At 47.3% G+C, this 19,312-nt stretch overlaps 1 protein-coding gene across 8 annotated transcripts in view; it reads right to left on the bottom strand.

Annotated features, from left to right (window-relative positions):
* Positions 1-19,312, bottom strand: part of TMEM150C (transmembrane protein 150C) — a 576,836-nt gene that overhangs the window by 527,160 nt on the left and 30,364 nt on the right. For 5 of the 8 annotated variants that reach the window (XM_069626139.1, XM_069626142.1, XM_069626140.1 and 2 more), the window contains one exon: positions 19,115-19,269. The exons of 2 other annotated variants lie outside the window; for them this stretch is intronic. The gene's annotated coding sequence lies outside the window, so the exon portion shown is untranslated. Of the gene's footprint in view, positions 1-19,099; positions 19,270-19,312 lie in introns of all 8 variants that reach the window. One more of the 8 variants, XM_069626143.1, reaches the window with a different exon arrangement.

Here is a 19,312-nt window from a genome sequence, read left to right as displayed (position 1 = left end):
GATCTCATAGACAAGTGTATATGCGGCTCTGACCTCTCAAGGGGGATTATCTTCACAGTGAGAGAGCATCGTCTACAAGAGATCCCTCCAAGCTTCCAGGTCCGCAGTGGGCTCATTCATACCACTCTTCAGGGCCCTGCAACATTCCACTGTCTCTGCCGTGGAGCACCTCAACCAATCCTTACACCACACGGTATAGCTAGGTCCCGCACATACCCTCCAAAAGATGGCAATTCTGCATTTGGTGTGTATACAGGCCAGGTCCATAAATTTAACTATATGTCTAGCTTTATCTGCGCAGAGAATTATGACAAGTAGGCATCCCATAGGGGTCCATCTACATCTACTCATGCCTGCTGTTCCAGGGACTGTTGAATTTGGAGCCAAAAGGAGCTCAACTTTGGGCACAGCCAAATTACATGGAGGGAGTCCGCAGGCTTGCCGTCACACCATGGGTAACGCCCGTTTATAAAAGCGAGCAACCTTATGTGAAGTCATGTACGTCCTATTCAAGATGTTAAACTGCAGCAGACAAAATCATGCATTCTCAGAAACCTTTTTTGTAAGCAGTAGTGCAGTATTCCATTGCCTATCATCTAACACACATTCTAAGTCTGCCTCCCAAGCATCTTTGATTTGTGTAACTTGAACAATCGCTCCCACAATGAGGCTCTGATATAGGCGTGTCACAGGTTTCTACCCATCTACCAAACCATATAATGTGGACAGCATACTATTTTCTTTAGGTTCCTCCGGCCATATGGACCACTGCACCTTAGCAAAGTTAGTAAGCCTCATATTTCCCAGGAAGTGTCCCCTGTTTATCGCATACTCGTCAACCACCTCAGAGAAGACCTGGAACACTCCGTCCTTAAAGATATCTCCTTAAGTGGCAAGGCCCAACTCATCCCATCCCATCCCCTTAAATAGGGGTAAATTACACTTGTCTCTGCATATGCTCGCAGCCAGGGCTGCATGTGGGCAGTATACCTATCCTAAACCAATGACCTTTCTTATTCAGTTACAAGTCTTCTTCCCTAGTTCTAACATGTACAGCTTATTTGGTAGCCAGCTATCCGCAATCCACAAGGCCTCCTTAGGAACGACTAGTGTTATGGCACCCTGCATCAACGAGGTATCTAGCGTTGCATTGTCCAACAGTCATTAAGCCAGGTACTGTGCTTGGTTGGCCAGGTAGCATAGTTCAATCCACGCAATTGAACCCCATCATTCTCATATCTCAGCTTTAGCATAGATAGAATTGCACTATGTCTCTTCTCCCCAGAGGAATCAGTTTATGCAGGAATCAAGAGATTTAAAAAACGACCATGGGATAAGGAACAAGACGTTAGTAAAGTAGTTAAATAGACTGGGTAACACCACCACTTTGACTAATGCGACTCTCCACATCAACAAGAGCGGTAATCGACCCCAAAATTTAATAGATGCAGAGATTTCCTTTACTGCGCCCACTGTGTTATCTTTGTGCATACGGTCAGCCTGGTGCCATATATTAACCCCCAGATATCGGAATGACCTTGTTTCCCACCTGATTCCCAACCAGGGAGGTCTTCTAGCCTATAAATACAGTGTCCGGCGAGCAGAAAAATACAGGACTCCTTGTTAAAGGAGATGCCAGTGAGCTTCGCGAAATTATCTAACACCTCCAAGGTCATGGGGAGATTATGGGCAGAGTCCTGTATGTACAAGAGACAGTCCCCATACAGCGAAATCAAGTGACGCATCCCGTCAATCAGTTTCCCGGCATCTTCAAACGCAGATTTTAGGAATACAGCAAGCAGCTCCAGTGCCAATATATATAGCATTGGTGACATATGACAACCCTGTATGGCGCCCCCGCGTATCTTCCAAGCGAGGGATATATGTTTATCAGCTTCAGTTTAACCCATCGGGAGAACCTATCACCAATTCCAAAGCCATCCAAAGCAGCATATAGCCATTGCCAATAAACAGAATCAAAAGCCTTGATGGCATCTAATGAGACAACCGCATAGGGAGAGTCATGTGTCTGGGATCTGTCGATGATATACTGGAGCCTGCACATGTCCAATGATGTGCTCCTATTTGGGACAAAATCAGTCTGGTCACAGTGTATCAATGAACCAATAACACACTTTAGCCTATCGGCCAATAGTACTGCCAGTATCTTGACGTCCTGATTTAGCATCTACAGAGGCCTATAGGAGTCGCACAGGCAATGCAACTTCTCCAGTTCAAGAAACGGCATCATTGTGGATTTGCCGATACTATCTGACAGACGACCTATCTCATATGCTTCCTCAAATACTTGAAGGAGGACCGGCACCAACACGTCACTATATGTTTATAAAACTCAGATGGCAGCCCATACATGCCCAGGGTCCTACCAGATTGCAGTAATACTATAACACTCTGCATCTCATTTTACGCAATAGGCACTTCTAGGGCTGCGGCCTGTTCTGCTGTCACCTTAGGCATATTAATGTGGGCCAGTGTATAGTGAACCTCTTTCATATCTACCACCTTATCTACATCATATAACTCTTGATAATACCTGCTAAAGACATCATTAATTACAGACTGGGACCTCGAGGCTTCACCAGATTCGTCAATAATTTCAGTAATTACATGCCTGGGCCTCTTGTTTTTGCACACACATATTAGCAATTGACCAATTTGTCCCCCTCTCCAAGCATTCTAGAAGTATATGTGCTATAGTCAAAGTTTCTAAGATATTCCCAGGTTTCAGTATATGTTATGCGCAAAGGCTGTAAAACCACCTCATTCAGGCCCTCTCCATTGTCCATTCCCTCAATCTCCTGTATATCGTCCTCCAAACTACACAGCTCAGCGGTCAGAGTTCTACTAATGCCACCTGCCTTGGCATTCGCCTCACCTCATACCACCACCTTAAGGGTCTCCCAGATCGTGCTCCAGCTATCCACACTGCCCACATTAACGTCCCAATATTCCTGTAGCGTATCTGCCAAGTGGCACTGGAAAGCATCATCAGAAAGGGTCAGAATTGGAGCAGTCGAGCCTAGTAGGGCCCAGGTGACAATCAGTGGGGAATGATCAGAAATGGACTTACCAGCGTAAACTGCACTCACAAATTGAATGATACATTACTTCCCTGTGAATTGGTAATCAATCCTACCGTGGAACTTGTATGGAGAGGAGTAATAGGAATAGCATCTACTGTCCCCGTTGAGAGTATAACAGATGTAAATAGGGAGAGGTCCTGTGGCATAGTGATGCGATCTTCAGCTCCTATGACCTCATCTCTATATCCAGCCCCAAACCGCTTATTTGGACAGACCACTCTGCCATCCCTTTCTCTATCCACACACCAGCCCCTCCTCCCACAGCTCCCCCCGCCCCCACTTTTGATCACAAATGCTGTAACAAAGTCAAGGTACTCCCCGACCTAGCCGAAGCCCTTCTTCTCTTGCGCCCAGCAACGCTGTCCTGTGGTAGACCCTTAACCACTGAATCCTTTGACTCCTGGCTTAAAGAATCACTTATTCCTCTCAGCCCTACACGCCCCTCATGCCTCATGCAAAGGACCATCCCCCATATAAAACCGATCCCAGCAGATCCATGTTCGCCCTCCACCACCGTAAGTACAAATCCGAGATCCGAAAGGCCAACAAAACCTATCACAATTAAGGAATTCTGAACTGTGGCAGCAGCAGCAAAGAACTCCACAAGATCATCTCCAAATTTGTGAAACATACTTGCACATATGCCCAAACCACTCCCACACAAACACTCTGCGACTCCCTCTCGCTACATTCTACCACACCGCACTTCACAGCAAGGCAACCCTTAACACCAAATTTTCCACCCTCACCGCCTGCCCTACATCTACCCCTCCTTATCCCGTTGCCCCGATGCCCACTATGCCAACCTTCAACTCCTTCCAACCCATCTCGAGAAGAGTTCCTAGACCTACAATCCGCCAGCAGTCCCCCCCCCCAGATCCCCCTCGACCGCTACCCCCGCCCAATCAGGCTTCAGACCACGCCATGGAACATAAACCACTCAGATCTCAATCTGGGATGATCTCAAGGTTGGGGCAGACTGAGGGTTGCGCAGCACTGATTCTCCTTGATCTGTCAGCAGCCTTTGACACCGTTAACCACTCAATTCTCTTTGACCGCCTACAGTCCCTAGGAATCCATGGCTTGGCACTCAAATGGATTGCCTCCTTCCTCGGCAACAGGAAACAAATCGCCTTCCTCTTCCCTTTTGTCTCAACTGCTCGCGCTGTGAACATTACCCCAAGGCGCCTGCCTCTCTGCTCTCCTTTTCAACCTCTATCTTCACTGTACCAGGATTCATCCGCCGACGCAACCTCTCCTGTTACAACTACACAGACGATACTCAAATTATCCTATGAATTCCCAAAACAAGCACCAACCGACGTCCCAACCTTCAAGCATGTCTCAGAGATATTGACCGATGGATGACAAGTAACCACCTGCTTTTGAACCCTGATAAAACTGAAATCATGGTGTGCAGCAATACTGTCTTTCTCCCGCAATGGCTCCCATGGACTCCTCCCTTTCCCCCCTGACCCCTCCTAACAACATAGTCAAAAACCTTGGCTGCACTATGGAGTCAGGCCTAACCCTCTTCCGTCAGATCAATAATGTATCAAAATCCTGCCACTACCACCTCAAACTCAGATGCATTTTTCCTTACCTCACCTATCCCAACAGACTCACCGCTGTTATGTCTATAGTTATGTCGAGACTGGACTATGCCAACTCCTTATAGCACTGGCATACCAACTTAAACTACAAAGAACCCAAAACTGTGACGCCAAACTCATTCTCGCCTTGGGACACAGAGACCACATCTCCCCGCTCTCTGCATCCTCCACTGGCTCCCTGTTGGACGAAGGGCCACCTTCAAAACCCTATGCATTACCCACAGAGCAGTGCACAAGACCGACCCAACGTACCTACAAGAGAAGAAAAACCCTACCTCCCATCACACACCCTAAGATCAAGCACTGCCCTCTTACTAGTGATTCCAACCTCCAATTCTGCCAGGATTGGAGTATCAGCTTTCTCAACCTTGGCCCCAACTCTGTGGAACTCACTGCCCCCACACATTCGACACATCCATGATTACATGGCCTTCACAAAGCTCTAACCCCTGGCTCTTTCCATAATGCCGATTAAGACCATGTAAGGCCACTGAGACCTTGCAACCTGTAGCCAAATGTTCAAGGAGATACCGAGCAATGACACCACTGAAATAGACTATTAAGTCGCTAATAAGGTCACTCTGAACGCAGCAATCGCAAAACACTTAAATGAAATCCGGAACAGTGGGCTCATAAGAATAAACCACCACTCCAGACACTCACCTCTCCTATCACTATGCTCACTCTCTAATCTACATCAACAAATAATAGAGTGCAGCTACACCCCTCGATCAATGTCAGTCTAGCTGCTCACATACGAACAATATGAACACCTCAACATCCCGCTAGATCACAGCTACACGCCACGAAAAAAAAAAAAACATTTTTAAAAAAAAAAGAAAATCACCCTAGCTGCACACATAAGCGTCCTACACAGGCCTAACGCAGCCAGAATCCAGCCTCGGAGACCAAGCTCCAGGCTGCACACATTCAACTGATCTCAATACCACCACACCTAATGCTAGGATGCAGCTACCATCAGGCAATCGCATCAGCTGCGCACATAATGAGTGCACCCAAGCCCCCTATGATACCCTACTCTCTCAACTGACCTGGACTTTGGTCCACAAGGGAGTTCAACCCACAAGCGCTTTGAGGTCATACCAATGATATGTAGAGCGCTATATAAATGACAAATAAGATAACATAACTTAGTGTCCAAGGTCTTGGCTGCAGCGTAGGGTTGCACATATCTGCAATCTGATCTGTCTAATGTGGGATTGAGTGTGCAATTGAAATCGCCTCCCACCCCACCAAAAGAGGCCCCTGAGATGTGTCTGCCTCTCTTATAGGGAGCGGAAGAAAGCAGATGCATCATGATTTGGAGCGTAGGAGTTCACAATGCATAGGTGCTCAATGAAGCCCCGTACAATTACCAAAATTACCAACCTGCTCTGATCATTAGTTTCTATCTTGATCAACATTGAACGGTACAGATCCAGCAATCCACACCAGTACTCCCCTAGCGTACCTGGAGTATGGTGAGTCATATGCTACACCTCCCAATTTAAGAATTATTTTACTGAGCTCCTCTCCCAGCAGGTGTGTTTCCTACGTAAATAGGAAACAATCCTAAGCCACCTCATATACGAGGACTGTGAAGGCATCATGAAGCAAGACACAGACAACAGATTCAAAGTTCAAACAAAAATGGTTTATTAACTTAGATGTCAGGATGGTTGAAGGCCTAGCTTGGCTTATGCCAAGGTGGGATTTTCCTACCTAAAGAAACTAAGGAAAGTCTGAGTCAGAAAGTTATGCTTAATACTCTGTGTCCAAAACATATACTTGCCCTCACAACTGAAGCTAAACAATGTGTTGGGAGGTCGGCAACAAAAGAAAAAGTGTTCAAAATAAAGTTTTGAGCTTCTTCCAGCTCTGGGCTTGCATTCCAACTCTCCTTCCCCAAGTTCAAAAACAGTTTCACAAAGTCTTGGGATTCCTTTCCCCGAGATGCCAACAGTTCCAAAAAGAGGTCTCAATGTTCCCTTCCCCAAGGCAGCAACCAAGTTCATAGGGTCTCAGGTTTCCCTTCCCCAAGACATCAGCTTGTGCAGCTTGCCAGCTGGTACTTAAGTTCAGTCTCTCGATATTCAAAACCAGTTCCACATCAACTTTACATTCCTTCTAGTTCTTGACAGTTCATACAGACTGCTTTCTCCTGCTTCACTTCAGCAATCTCTTTCATGGACTGATATTTGATCTGGGTCGTTTGTTCATGCGCAAATCGTTCGCGGCTGAACTGCTCGCAGTCTAATTGCTCAGGCCCCTGTTGTCTTGATTTTTTTTTTGTGTCCCCCACCACCAATGCTAAGGAAACGGGAGACACCCCCGCAACCCCTGCTCCTCATGTTCAGTTATTTTGTCTTTGAAACAAAATGGTAACACCCAATTCAATCAATACATTCATACGGACCGTATTTTTGATCAAATTGGGTGTTACCTTGTTATTTGCTCTCTCTATTCACAGATAGGGTATACCCGGTCTTGGCGCAGTTGTCAGCACATACGGCCTACCCATCACAGGTCACGCAACCGGTCACCCTTGGCTTTCTTGTCCACACAAGTTTTTCTGTAACTGCCCGTGTGCTGTTTCACACTCACTTGGCTTTCTCCTTGCCAACCTTTTAGGTTTGCGACAACAGGATTTCTTCTTTGCCAGTCTCTTGACTTTGCCACAATGAGGTTTCTCATACAGTTTGTTTTGTGGTGTTCTTTTCCCTTCACCACACTTTGCCACAATGCTCTCATACGTCCATATTTGCTTTGCAATTTGCCTCTTTCTAAATCTGCCTGCCTCTTCTCTTCACCCTTTCCAACTTGTCCAGAACAGGACTGCAAGACGTATCCTTGGCCTCAAGCCCAGGGATCTTTCCAACCCAGAAACCTCTGCACTGGCTCCCTCGGGCTGCAAGGTTCAAGTGCAAGACCCTCTGCTTTGCCCACAAGGCTTTCTGGGGCCAGGGACCACACTATATCCAACTCTCTCTTCCTAAACATGTTCCTTCTCGAGCCCTCTGCTCATCCACCTCCAACTCTCTGAGGGTCAGGGGCTTCTCCAGGCACAGAGTGGGGGGTAGATCTCTGTGCTTGGCTGGGGCCTCCATCTGGGGCAGACTCCCTGCCTCTCTCAAACTTGAGCAGGACCACCTAAGGTTCTGGAAGCAACTCAAGACCTTCCTTTTCGCTTCTGCTTTCTCTCTCGCTCTCTCCCCTGTTAATGTACCTGTCTGCTGTGCTAACTGGTTACCTGGCCACCCTCTGAACCTTAACAGGCACCAGGCTCCTTACCGACCAGTAGCCCCCCTGTACTGCCTGTGGGCCGCCAAAGCACTAAGGGACTGTATCTGCAACCCTACAGTCCCCTGCCGCCTTGCACTTACTTGAGCCGGCCACCCCGGCAGCACTTACTTGAGCTTGCCTATTGCACCCTCCCTCCCCCTGGCACCTTTCCTCTCCTCTCCCTTCCCCCTCGCACTTCCACGATCTGAATGACACAAGGCCTAGTAAGATTGCTTGTTTTATCCTCCCTTTGTTCTCCCCTTCCTTGTCTTGTCGTGCCTAGAAACAATTGTGTACAGGCGCGTGATTAATGACTTGTATCATATCATACATTTAATTTCGTAACATTCGTTTTTTGCTTTTAATATATTATATTCATTCTTGGCTTTCAGTACTTCACACAACCTGTCATCTGTTTACAGGATTATCAAAAGCTTTCATGTGCTTGTCAAAAGCTTTCTTTTACTTCAGTGTTCAAAGTTTGTACTCCTTTTCCTCATAGAATCCTCGGATTCGTAGTATTCATCACAACCCTTTATTTGGGTTCACCATATCGTACACAACATCTTTCATTCATTCAGCATTCACTTTTGCCACCAACAGCCCTTGGCAGCACCCCAGTTTTAGTTTTCTCTTTCCTCACTCACCGGTCCCTGGCGTCTCCTCCGGGCGGCTGTCTTCTCTTGCTCTGTTCTGCATACACGGTCCCTGTGGATTGCTAGCCCTGCTCTCTGTCTGTCTGTCTGTCTTTCTTGCCGGCAGCTCTGCTCGCTTCCTGCGGACGCTGCCAGTGGCTTACAGCTATCAGATTGCTGCCTCGACCCGCAGCTCCAGCGGGCACTAATCAGTGAGGCTCCCAACACTGTGGCCATTGCACAGTTCCTCCAGGGCCCGGCACCACAGTTCCTTTCAGGTTCTTGCTGGCATCCTGATTCCCCGACAGGACCCACCTTGGCCACCTCGTTTTTCACAGGATCACTCCCTCTCCAGGCCTGCAAAGCTTGGCCCGGCTTCTCCCCTGCTGGTCTGTCTACATCTGGTCACACCTCCTTTTATACACCTGGAACCATTTGACAGGTTGCAGGTTTGAGCCCTCGGATACAATTGCCTGACCATAGTTAGTCGAGTACTCGGGACATGCCTGACCCTTACACCAGACTGCAGGCTTCTTACTTGTGTCAGTACTAGAGTGGTGAAATGACATGCAAGTGTGCAAAACTCTTAGTCGCCTCTTCCTCGTGCCAGTACTATAATGGTATGAATGAGCTGAAATGAGGCAAAAAATAGTTCACAATAGCCTATAAAGGCAGGGGTAGTGGGAGGTTGGTTCTCAGAAGGAAAAGGGGGATACCATGTCTCTCCCGAAGATATCCTCTCCCCAATCCCCAAGGACCATCCACCCAGGTGATTCTCCCTCACTCCTCCACCCCCAGGGTCAGGATCCAAAAGCGATGGCCTTTCCCAGGATCCAAGGGGAGTAGGTGTGAGAATACCCAAAGGTTTCTCACAGGACATGCCCCGGACATTCTAGGTTATAATCTTAAGTGTGGCCATCCTTCAGGAAATAGAAGTCTCTCCCCCTCCCACCAGCACCACCTGGACAAGTAGCACCCGATTACCATCAAACACTTCAAACGCCCCCGCCTGTATCCACCCCAGCACCCGTCTCTCCCACATCCAAGTGCCAATAGTCTGCCTTCCTTGCTATAACATTGCCTAAAACCAGCAAACGTGAACTGAAACAAAAACAAACCATAACATTAGAAACAGATGGCTCAACAGTGTAATACCGCTCAAGCCTTCCTGCCGCCCAAGAGCATGTATGCTCCAGAGGGCCCCCGGCATGGGGGAGCCGCCATGATGGGCGCCCAAAGTAGCACATCTGCCCTGGGACCGTGGTCTGCTCTTGCCATATCGGGATGCACCAAATTCTGTCCAAGAGGTCTCAAGCTCTGCTCCCGAGACGTCTTTGACCTACAGTAATACAGTACCACCTACTCATGGATTCGGCCTGCTTCATAACTAGGCAAACCATGCGCCCGTCCGCAAATTAGGACAGGATTCCAATCAGCCAGTCCCAGGATCTTCTCCAGGTGCCATACCACATTTGTCCATCGTTTGATTGGCCTCACTAGGATGTTCAAAGAATAGTGGTTTGCCTTTATGGATCACTTTGAGCTTAGCATATTAGCATGTACTTGAGACCCAGATTGTAAAGCCTCTCCTTAGTTGGAACAAACCTATTCCTGTTCTTTTCTACTAGAGGTGTATAGTCCAGATAAATAGCCAGCCGTGACGAGCCACATTTGATTAAGCCTCTGTCTCTTGAGAACTTAAGTATCATCTCCCGGTTCTGAAAGTTAAGGATACGTGCAATAACAGGGCAAGGAGGAGCGCCCACTGGCGGGCTAGCAATCTATCTGCCCCTTCAATGGTGAATCCCTGAGATAGTTTACAGGGACCAATCTCCTGCAGCAGCATAAAATGTAGGGTAAAACCCCCAGTGGTCAAAGTGTTAAAAAAAGCTGAGGAGCTATGTTCACTCACCTAGCCCCTTTTTCTGCCCACTCCCCCATACTCACTGTCACCCCCACCCCCTTCAAAAACCAATCCTGGGTCCTTCCTTGCTTCCACTGCACCCTGCAACATTGTGTTTTCAAAAGTTCCAGTAAAACTGAAGAAAACACAATGAAAGAAAATGGATTTAAATGCCCACCATTAGTGTGTCATTGTCCCACTCAGAATGCACCTTCATACAGCCTCCCCGTCACCACCCACTATTCACACCTCTTAAAGAACATGGCCAGCCACAGCCACACCCCTCCCGTTACCAACATACAAGTCTACGCCTACAGCCATCAAGCTGGGCTTTTTTGTTTGTGGACGGGTTGTAGATCCCAAACAGTCTATTCAAATATACAATCCCTTTCCAGAACTTGAGAGATAGCGCAGTGCAATTTTATACTGGTTTGATAAAGGATTACTTTCAAAGTTGCCGTCCTGGAATAGTATTCTGGGTCTCAAAGTAAGTGAACGATAACGGGTTGCACCAAAAAGTAAGGGAACATCATACCCTTTAGTTCCTGTCCACTTTGACCTCTGCAGACCCCTCCTGACCGTCCCGAGTCCCATTATACAGACATTATTGCAGCGGGATCTGCCCACGTTGCACCAGGACCCTATTTCTACCGTATTGGACAAAATTACCTAACCCAAAATTACCGACCTCACCAAAAGACCTAAAACACACACCACAAAAAGTTCGAACTTTTTGTGGTGTGTGTTTAGGTCTTTTGGTGAGGTCGGTCAAAAAAATAAATAAATAAAAGCTGGGGGGCTGCAAGGGGTTTCCCCCGCAACACAAAAAAAGCCAGGTGCTGCGGGGGTGTCCCCCGCAAAACCCCGCTCACTATACTATAAAGTATAGTGAGCGGGGGTTGTGGGGTACACCATCTATCTGCAACACCATCTATCCGGGAGGAGGATCTGGGTGTCATCAGTATTGGAATAAGCACTAAATCCCAAGGAGTGGATGAGCCTAGCCAGCGGTTGGACATATGCTTAATACAAAAGGGAGCGTTGACGATCCCTGGGAGACCACGCCCTACGGACCATGAAAGTTACAGACATAAGAGAGGGGTCACAACAGATAGGGTCTGATTAGAAAGGGTGGCTTCTTGAGTTCCTACTATCTCAAGGTCCTGCAAAAATAGTCGGATATCAGTGGTATCAAAGTGGCTGATCAGTTCAAAAGCAGCTGGCTTGCACCCGCCTCCCATGCATGAAGGACTGAGAAAAGAATGGTTTCTGTCCCTCTACCAGGAAGCAGGTTGGCTTGCTGCTGATGTCCGAATACAGTGATCTTATTAAATTAGGACTGGTCCCACATGCATTATGCATCGATACAAAAACTGATATTATGAATTTCACTACTAAAAATGTCAGGGGTCCAATGACAGAATTCAAACGATGGAAGAACAGGGGATGACAGGGCCACTGGGGATATGCTATGGTGTTTCATGCCACTGCAGCAACCATACAATGACCCTTCCATTCACAGCCTCCTAGCCTTGTTTGTTTCTCATTGAATACAGTTGTATGTATAAACTTAATTGTGCTATGATTTAACTTAACCTTTCCACAACAATATTTCTTACAACTTTCCACATACCTTTCCACAAATAAAGAAAAAGAAGTCATGAATTCATCATCAGACTAACATCCTATACAATAATCATCATAGCTCATGCCCTCCCGACTTCAGCTAAGTGAAGCACTCCGGAGCCGCATCGGGGGAAGCGGCTCACCCTGAAGCTTCCCCCGACCATGAGACATCTTCTTTGGGAATAACCAACAAGGCCATGTGCATGTAAGCCTACTGGGAATCGTTGCAGAAATGGTATGTTTTGCATTATTTCATCATGGGGCTATAGCATACTGTGTGCCAGCTTCTGGTTTTGGCAACATCTGCACATACTCATTGCCGGTGCCACGATGACTGTTCCAAGATGGCTGCATCAATCTGAGCACCGGAGCGCTTTGCTTGGCTGCCTTCCCCAGGGCGTGTGATAGGCCAAGCCCAATACACCTGGAAGGCCCCCTCCTCCATCCCCTTTCACACCATGAAGCACCCTGCTGAGGCAGTCGGTGCCAACACAAACTTGTACCCCTGCACTTGCACGCGCTCTACAGATCGCCAATTGAGTGATGGCTGAACTCTTCCATTGCCCCCTCCACTAACTAACAAATCTGAACCATAACTGTGCCTTTCTCACTCTGCCTTCCTGCCTCACCTAATCTTCCTCTTCTTCACTACAGTTGTGCCCTTGCTTGATTTTCAGGCCTAGGTGTGTGTGTGTTGTTAACATCTTGCACCCCATATTTTGCATTACTTATTGTGACCCGCCTGTAACTACTAAGCTGCCAGGTGAGTTTGGGCTAGAACTGTGCAGTGCAGCCACCCCTGTTTCCTTCAACTATCCTCTGCCACCCGGAGGGCACTCATCATCTCTCCTATTTTCTCTAACTGCTACACTATCACCTACCCTCCCTCTCTCACGAAGTCTGGAAGAAAAAAAGCACAAAAAAAAATCCTGAGCGCTAACCCTGGCCTAACCATCACAGACACCTATGTCAGCGCAATTTACAGACAGGTCTTCACCGATATATTCTTCTCTGTCCCCTCCCCAGATCTATGGACTCATCTCTACTCTCTCCCCTTTCACATCCTCTCCCATTAATGGTGGCACCAAGTGGGAAGTCCTCTTGGTGGGCTTCTCATCATCATGTTGTATCATTAATGTCTACCACACTGGCACTAGCTTGGTTCAGGGTACGCAACCAAACCTTCTCTTTGACAGCGCCTGCTATCCCTCATTAACTTCCTTCCCTCACCTGTCTCTCCCCCAACCACTCGCTCAGTCCCTCCCCCTCGGACTGGTGTACCATGCCCTTGTACTCCTCCTCGGAAAACCTTAAAAGGCAGAGACCTCTTTCACCTGGCCACACTTAACGCCCGCTCAGTCAAAAAACACTCCGCTGACATCTGCTGCCTTCTTGAAGACATTGACCTTGACATTCTTGTTCTTACCGAGACATGGTTCAATGCCAGCCCAGTCACTGCATTTGACTCCCTTTTCCCTGATGGCTACCAGATAATTTCCAAGCCCCGACCTAACCGTGCTGGCGGTGGGGTTGCCTTAATCTTCCCCGAGTGGGTTCCTTCCTCCCTCATAGCCACCCCGCCTTGCGCTTCCTTTGAGAGCCTGGTTTGCAAATTGGTCATCTCTCCCTCCTCCTCTCTGACCATTGTCACTATTTACAGACCCCCTGGCACTACCACCAGATTCCTCTCTGAATGGGCTGTTTTCTGCTCCTCTCACCTCTCTATGACCACTAAACTCCTTTTCTTGGGTGACTTCAACATCCATTTGGACTCCTCTGTCACAGCATCCACTATCTTCCTTGACCTCTGCACCTCGCTCTCCCTCTCCAGTCTCCCTTCTGGTCCAACCCACTCAGCAGGACACACACTTGACACTCATCCACTCTGATCTCCACCCCACCCCCCACCCCGATCACACCTCTCTCTTGGCCAGACCACACTCTTCTCTCCTCTTACCTGGGTCCCCTCGGCCCTCTAACTGTACCTCCTCCATCCCTGCCAACCTCGTTCACGAACATCCGTCCGATGAAACGAGTGTCAGCTGCCGCCTTAACATCCACCTTCATCCCCCACCCCTGACTACCTCTGACTCTGCTCTCGCCAACCTCCATCTAGCCATTACTAACACCCTGGACATTCTTGCCCCAGTCATGTGGATCCGCCTGAAACCTGCCTCCAAGCGCAATACCTGGTCCGACTCCGAACTTGCAGCCCTGAAATGCAAGTGCAAGAGCTGCGGAACGGAAGTGGCAGGCTCACCCTCGGACAAACTGGCCTGCAGTCTGCTCCAAAGGCAATGCAGACTCTCCATCCGTGCCAAGAAAAGGACCCACATCCAAGAACGGGTATCTGGTGCATCTAACAACATGGCTGAACTCTTTAAAATCTGCAGGGAACCAGCCAACGCTTTCGCAGTCTCCTCCTCCCCTCTTCCATCACAGGCCCTCAGCAATGCACTGGCCACACACTTCACCACAAACTCTGGACATCCTGAGCACCCTTGCTACCCTCTCCCCCAACCCCTGCTCCACTCCCTTGCCTCCTATGGCCTCCCACCCTCCTTCCTCTTTCTCCTCATTCTCCCCTGTCACACCTGACGAGGTCACCAGAGTGGTCCGCTCTATGAAGGTCTCCTCTAAACAGATTTCCTAGTGCTCCTCCAGAACATAAAGGACAAGATTGGATCTCTTGCCCCTGCTCTTTCTGATTTCTGCAACCACTATTTTGCTCCTGGATTTTTCACCTCCTCCCTCATGCACTCCCTTGTGCGCCCCCACTTAAAAAAAACCTTAAGCAGACACTACTTGTCCAGCCAACTACTGCCCTATTTATATCACCCCCTTCCTCTGGAAACTCCTGGAGAAGCTGGCCTTCCCCCAACTTATCCCACAACTTATTGGCGGTCTCCACGACCATCAATCTGGATTCAGAGCATCCAGAGGCACGAAATGCTCTTCTGAACACCCGTGAAGAACTGCTCGCATCTCTGGACTATAACTCTCCAGTTGTCCTCATTCTACTCTATCTCGCCTCTGCATTTGACACGGTCAACCACTCCATCCTCATAAAACGGCTCCATGATACTGTGGGTATCTCGGAGCAGGCACTGGACTGGCTGACCGCCTTCCTAACTGACTGTCCATCCCAGATTATTCTGGGCACCTTCTCCTCACCTTCCTTTTTCTCCACCTGTGGTGTCCCCCAGGGCTCCAACCTCTCCCCCTGGCTCTTTAACACTTACCTTGATCTGCTGGCACTCCTCATTTTCTCCTGCTTCCCCAACTTCCAGTGCTACGAAGATGACGCACAACTCTTCTTCAAACTTCCTGCAGACCCCCTTGCTTCTTCCATCATCCTGGACTGCCTATCTGCCACCCAATCCTGGTGCACTTCCAACGATCTCTGCCTCAATGCCAGCAAGACTGAGATCCTCCCTATTGGGACCCCTGCTCCCTCTTTCTTCCCCTCGCTCTGGCCATCCTCTGTGGGCTCTCGCCCTTCTCCTTCATCTGAAGCCACAAACCTTGGAATCTTGTTTGACTCCTCTCTTTCTTTCTCTCCTTCCTCCATCACATTCAGGACATTGCCAAGAAGTCCAACTTTCAACTCTTCCTTCTCAAAGGAATTCTCCCTCTTCTTACTTTCCCCCAGAAACTCAATGTTACCAGAACTCTGATGCTCTCTAGGCTAGAATACTGCAATAGCCTTCTCTTGAATCTATCCTCTTGCTCCCTACGAACCCTCCAGTTAATCCAGAAAAGGGCAGCAAGACTTATCCTTGGCCTCAAGCCCAGGGACTGCATCTCTCTTGCCCCAAAAACTCTTCACTGGCTCCCGATTGTTGCAAGGATCAAGTTCAAATCCCTCTGCATCATCCATAAGGCTGTCTGCGACAAGTGACCACACTATCCGCAACTTGCTCTTACACAATACTATCCCTCTAGACCTCTACATTCCTCTGTTACCAACTCTCTGCTGTCAAGCATTTTGCTAAACAGAGGGCTAGTGGCTGATCTTTTTCTTCAGCTGGCTCCCTCTTATGGAACAGCCTCCCCTTTCCTCTTCGTCTTAAGCCGGACCTCCTCAAATTCCAGAAGCTCCTCAATACTTTCCTTTTCACCTCCTCTGCTAATCTCACAGCCGCTGTGATTGAGGACCAGGGCCCTTATGTGTCCTTCAGGGCCCTGGCCTCCCACACCTAATCGTCTTCTGCCTCTTCCCACACACATCACTTGCCCTGGCACTTACTGGCCTTCGCCACTGTAGGCCTGCACTTACCCATTTATTTATTACAGATGAAAGATGAAAGTTCCCAATCACTTCCTCCACTGGACACTTACATCTGCTGCTCATTCATGAGAGCGGGCACTTCAGAACTTACTGCCCTCTCCCTCTTCCCTTCTCTCTCTGCATTTGCACGCTCGGAATGCTCACAAGGCCTAGTAAATTCGTCTTTATCCTCCAGTGTATTCATTGTTTTCTATCACGTTTCCTCCCTGTTGGCCTGTAGGTGCTTTGAAGCACAATTTACTTGTTGTATAAGCGCCTAACAAATGCACAATAAATAAATGAGTAAATAGTTCTTATACATTTAAAACATATGAAATACAAAAGGTCATTTGTGTAAAAATGTCTCTAGAGAAAAAAAAGATATCCCATTAACCCAAGCCACAAAAAACATTTCCTCTCACTAAGGAGATATCCTTGCAGTAAAGCTTGACATAAGAATTACCGAAGTTCCCAAGATAAAATACCTCTTAAAGAAAAAATAATATATTCCAACCTAAATCTAAAAAAGAAATGCCTCTCACCAAGTATATATCATCTTTGCTCCACTGTTGTAAGCCTTTGCACTATAATTTGTGGGCATGCATGAATATTTTAGCCATGGTCTTTTCAGCTATAAATCATTTACCACAGAGATGCAATATTTTTGTAGAGAATTGCTTCAATAAATGTATCCGATTGCCACATTATTGTCAGAGTTTAGTCAAATCACATGATTCTAATACAACTGCGACAGCTTCTATTTATTTATTCATTCTCTGAAGTGGACAGTTCTTGGTAAACCAACGTAGCCAGAAGTGCCCCGCCAGATGCCTGTTATTATACCAATCTTATTCAATATCCGACATGTTACAAAAATCCAAGAACCTGTGAGCCTTTCCTCGGTTTACAGCTCTCTGTAGTCTATACACCCTGGGCACTCAGCTTGAATGTACCCCATATATACGACCCTGTCAATGTCCTCTGCGACTATGAAAATTAAGCAACTCAATAGCTGCCAGATTGTACGATTCAGAGACGCCGATGGGCAGAATCCAGACTTTTGCGGTTTTATTATTTTTAAATGAGCCCCGCCTTCATAGCCACTTTTGCCGCGTATACCCTCACCACTCCGGTCCCCACTACCATGCCCTACTCATTCTCCCAGTACCCTCTGCTTTTTGGAGGCCAGTTGATAATTTGTACGATTGTGCATTATTATGATTCTGCCTGTGCAGGATGCTGCAGAATCACATTCAGAGTTACGTTTGTATAAGTGAGGGGGGTGTACATTAAAAAAATAGCTACTTATACAAGGGACAAGATGTTAGACAAATGCACTTGTTGTGCTGCAGAAAAATCTACTTACCACCCTGTGGCCTAAATGTATTAAATATGGTCCAAAGATACAACATGCTATTTTATATTTGATAACTGTCAAATATACCAGATAGATGCATGGAAATAATACAGCACAGCATGTTTAACTGCAACTAAAACTCGGTCTATAGAAGTGTGTGGCTTTATATTTAGGAATAAAAAAGTAGGGTCCACCAAGGGCAAATACATTGTATATATTACTTGCATAGCACAATTCAAGTACTTTCTGGGGGGAAAACAGAAGAAATGCTTTTTTTTCTTTTAACCAAAACTATCGAAATAAAGCGAAATCTAGTTTCCAGACCACACTTTCTAGCATATCCATGCAGACATCTGCATTTGGAGGATATGAGGCAATTTCATTCTCAATTGGCTTTGGTGGGTATGGGACGAGTGAGGAGACGACACATTGAGCTTTAAAATCAAGTTGGCAGGTTTGATCCCTAGGGCTAAAACTGTGAATGTGGTACTCTGGTCTTGCAGCTAAAAAAAGAGTAGAGGGATGAGGTCTGCACAAAGAGGAAAGAAGCTTTACATTATTTCCACTGTTCTATCACAGTATTTTAGCACAACCACTTCGTCAGACTATGCAGTGATTTGAAAAAAAGATGCGGTGCATGAACTCTTCAAGTAAACAACAGCACAATTGCATGCGCAAAAAGGTTTTTGTTTAATTGACACCTCCTGAATAAACTACTTACTGCCAACACACTGTGGCAAGTAATTTACTTGCTGAGCTAATGCCACTTTTCCCAGTATTACAAATACTCCCACGCATACTGTTGCATGGGTCAGAAAGTCACACTCACTCTATAGGCCAAAAGAGGCCTTTTCGTGCAGTGGCCCATCCAATATCGGATTTCAGTCCAATGCATTTTAATGGGCAACTGCGGTTGGACCAGCATTTCAACATTACAGAAGACTGATTGGAATTTTGAAAGATGGAGAACTTTGACAATCCTACTGTCACAGGTTGCAATAAAGGATAAAGGATGCAACAAGGTGCCAGGACGGTTGGGGTTTGTAGTAGTGTTCTCCAACACTTCACAAGGCCACTGTATGTTGTTATTTCCTGTGTTAGTCCCCAGGGAACCCTTTCACTTACTTCCCCTCTGCCTTCTCCTCACCTTTTCTGTCTCCTAACCCGGGGTCACTAACCTTCCATTCTCTGCCACCTTTGGCCACTGAACGCTATTCTCTCTGTTCAGGGTCTCCACCCTTTCTTTCCCTTTTCGGGGCCTCAGCCCTTTCTGGCTCGGTCTTCCCTTAGGCCAGAACATTTTCCTTACCATCCGTGACTTTACCTCATCAACGGCCTCCAACTTGGCTTCCTCTGGCCTTTTCTTGACTAGTGCTGCATCCAGGTCTCCATTCACTTGGCTTTTGGTCTCTGCTTCAATCCCCCTCCTTCAGCTTTCAGTCTCCTCGGCAGATCTCCAGGTGTTATTATAATACGTTTCTATATACAGGGCAAAACATGGGCATTAGAACTTTGAATCAAC

The sequence above is a fragment of the Ambystoma mexicanum genome, chromosome 6p, assembly GCF_040938575.1.
Source record: "Ambystoma mexicanum isolate Mex_15411 chromosome 6p, UKY_AmexF1_1, whole genome shotgun sequence".
Classification (NCBI taxonomy): domain Eukaryota; kingdom Metazoa; phylum Chordata; class Amphibia; order Caudata; family Ambystomatidae; genus Ambystoma; species Ambystoma mexicanum.
Note: the sequence above shows the minus strand (reverse complement) of the source record. Positions and strands in the feature narration are given on the sequence as shown.